This window comes from Vicugna pacos, unplaced genomic scaffold (assembly GCF_048564905.1).
Source record: "Vicugna pacos unplaced genomic scaffold, VicPac4 scaffold_103, whole genome shotgun sequence".
NCBI classification, from domain to species: domain Eukaryota; kingdom Metazoa; phylum Chordata; class Mammalia; order Artiodactyla; family Camelidae; genus Vicugna; species Vicugna pacos.
Window position 1 is genome coordinate 1,366,876 of NW_027328783.1, and position 3,253 is coordinate 1,370,128.

The following is a 3,253-nucleotide window of genomic DNA, read 5'->3' on the forward strand; positions in this document are numbered from 1 at the left end:
TAAATTCTACCACATGCTGAATGTGCCATCTGAGACTACATCATGTGACCTTTATGATTCCAGGGATGACATAATAGACACCATGATCCCTGGGCCGGTTCCTGCATTTATCTCCTGTTCCAGCCTATCCTATAAACCCTTTTAATACTTTCCAGGATGAACAAGAAACCACTTAGTAATTTTCCCTCTCTCCATGTTTTAGTCTTTTTCCAAATTCTTCCAATTTCTCTTCCTCCTTACAAGAAAGTATTTAAATTTACTCCCATATTTTTCCATCAAATGATCATATCAATCAAATATCTCTTTTTAACTTAAATGTTAATTTAGTCTCCCATTTAATCTTAACCTAATTTAAAAAAATAAGGTTAATACAGGTACACATCTATGTTTCTTGTTCAAATAAGAAAATTGCAGATATCTGTCAACATTTGCCAACATCAATTTTAATCTTTGTTATCCTGCATAAACTGGTAGTCCTCTGGTAGATCCTTTGTAATTAGGATGACGTTCATAAAGTGAAGTTGGCTGATGAGTTGGCCTTGAAAGAGAGGTAGCTGATGTATCAGCTGTCATTGTCACTGGAAACTGTGCATTGCTCCCTGGTTGAAGTTTAGAAAAACGACCTTCTTTGGCAGATATGTTGTGATATCCATTTGGAAAAGCAGAAGGCTCCACCATCAGTCCAAAATAATTACTCTGCATTGGAGACAAGATGGTGTTCTGAGAAGTAGAATTTTTGGTTTTAATGAACTTCATAATAAGGTCATTTGCTTCAGTGTATCTGCTTTGAGTGTGCCAGTGGACAATGTTCAACTGATTTAAAATAGCATGCTGATCTACTGCAATTTGTTCTGGTGGTCTGATGGACCAGAAAAATCACCGCTGATCAGGGTAGTTTTATCACCAATTATGTGGCTAGTAGAGGGCTTTCTAATTAGAGGCATTTTTAATTTTGCAAAAGGTAAAAATGCACTTTCTCCACTAGTGTCAGCCACAAAACCAGAATTATGAGTATCCACATTACCCCCTGCAATAAAGTGCTTCTTATTGAAATCTTAAGACAATGAAGATACCAGAGAGGCATTTTTAATCCCAACTCTTCTTTTTATTCTGCTTAAAACCTGGGGAAAGACTCGTTTAAAATTTGAATTATGGTAGATATGCAGCTACAATCAAAGTGAAAAATTTTAGTAATATTTTAAACCAAAATACAAGACTACAATAAGCCTAACGTATAAAACATCAGATTTCACATTTACAATGCACAGATAATATCATGAAAATATGAACATTGCTATTTTTTAAATTTCCTTATTTGTAAAATACACATATAAGTAGTATAGTCATCAAATTAAAGAAGTTAGCATTTGCAGTAACTGTGAATGCCACTTTTCACAAGCAGCTTTAATACCTTTATATAGATTTCTGATAAGATTCACAATTGCAAGCAAAGTTTCTCTGAATCTTGAATACATATGGCACTGTCCTCATTTTTAGAAAAAATAAAGAATTTAAGACTTGGTAATTTTATACAGTTTTCAAAATCCAGCTTTAAATATATATTACCATAGACTGATGTACAGCATAAATTTTCATATATAAGTTACCAAGTGGTTACTAAAATTTCTGAATACCTTGCTTAAAACAGAGACTTCTTTTCCTTGTGCCAGAAAGTCAGCTAGACAAGCAGATCTTTGAAAATTCTGCCTCACTTTACTAAACCCATAAAGGTTAAGCTGTCTAACTAAACTTTTCATACTTCCAGTTTAAATATTCTGAAAGGGGCCTTTCTTTCCAAAACTACCTTCTTAAAGACATCTTCATCAATCACTATGGAAGATCCATTATCATCCCACCAGATGGATTGATATTGGTCACTCCTAGCCATTTTCCAGAGTTTTCTTGGAAATGTCAGAGAACGAAAATCATTATCTTCATCTGGTTCTGAGACACAATGTGTGTAACATGGTCTTTTTATCAAAGATTCTTCAGACAAAGTCTGAAAAGCATTTTCTTCAATCATAGACCTTAAGTCCAAGTCCCCAGAGATTGTTTGTTCACACAATAGAGATCTACCAGAGTTACCTGAAACAGTTGGTCCATCTTTATGAGACACATCTTGAATTTCTGAAGAAACATGTGTCATCTCAAATAACTTTTTCTACAGCTACTTTTATAATCTGCATGATTTTGAGGACTGCAGGTTCAAATGCTGATTTGGCAAGCCTGCACAGATAAACTGCTAGGCAATCACAATGGTTCTCAACCTGAGTAGCTGTGTCATCACAATACGACTGGTATCCCAGCAACCCAAGTGTAAAATTCCGCCAGTGTTTACTTCTCATTCATCCAGTTAAAATGAAACATAAATTTTGCTTATTTTTATAGTGTGATCTGCAAATATTATCCCCACAAAATCTTTTTAAATAATATAATTTTGGGGTCTATGAAATAAAACCAATCTCCATACTTTTGTACACAAATTTATACTAGATTGGTGAACAGAGAATAAATAATGCAAAAAAAATAATTTTAAAGTTTTGGAAGTTAAAGTGAAATTTGTGTAAAACCTCTACAGAAAATGTGTAACAATTTCAATATCATTTGTTATTAAAATTAAACATAATTTGATTCGGAAATGGAAGTATGTATTTATCTGTGTTCTTTAAAATAAGTAGCTGTATATTCAAAATATGAGAAAAATAAATATCAGTTTATTTGGAATGTTAATAAATAAATTGTAAATATTTATAAAATAAAATTTTATTTATATAATCAATCAAATTTAAGAAATCCCAAAGGGGGGAATTTTTGTTTTAAATTGTAATTCAGTGCTATAAGTAAAACAAATATAATTTAATATTCTGGTATAAAAAGTACAAAAGAGACAATCTTATTGTATATTTGCAAAAGTTTATTTTTGCCATTCTTTCAGTCAGAGGTTTTTCAGTCCCTAGAAGGAATAAATTTTCATGTCATCTGTATAATCCATACTCTTGTGGCTTCTGTTATGTGTTCCAAAATGCTGTTGATAAATACTCTTATGTACAAGATCCTGGGTTCAATAAGCAGTGCCTCCATTAAGGGGCAAACAAACAATCAAAAAACAAAGAAATAACAGTATATGTGGTTTGGGGTGGAAAATACCAGGTAATGCATTTTAGGAAGCAATATGTTTCTCAGTCTTCAAACAGTTGGCATTGTTTATATAATACAGCATTTTAAGGCAAGTGTTCTGTTCACTAATTGTAAA

The 3,253-nt window shown here is 32.4% G+C and overlaps 1 long non-coding RNA gene across 2 annotated transcripts; it reads right to left on the minus strand.

The window, feature by feature from the left end:
• Positions 1-423: 423 nt before the first annotated feature.
• Positions 424-2,266, minus strand: LOC140694773 (uncharacterized). Of its 2 annotated transcripts, none has more exons than XR_012070392.1 (2): positions 2,086-2,266; positions 424-696 (listed from the first exon to the last, which is right to left on the minus strand). It is a non-coding gene; the product is annotated as an uncharacterized lncRNA (long non-coding RNA). The 2 variants fall into 2 exon arrangements; XR_012070393.1 differs by having other exon boundaries at positions 424-720; positions 2,086-2,243.
• Between the last annotated feature and the right edge of the window lie 987 nt (positions 2,267-3,253).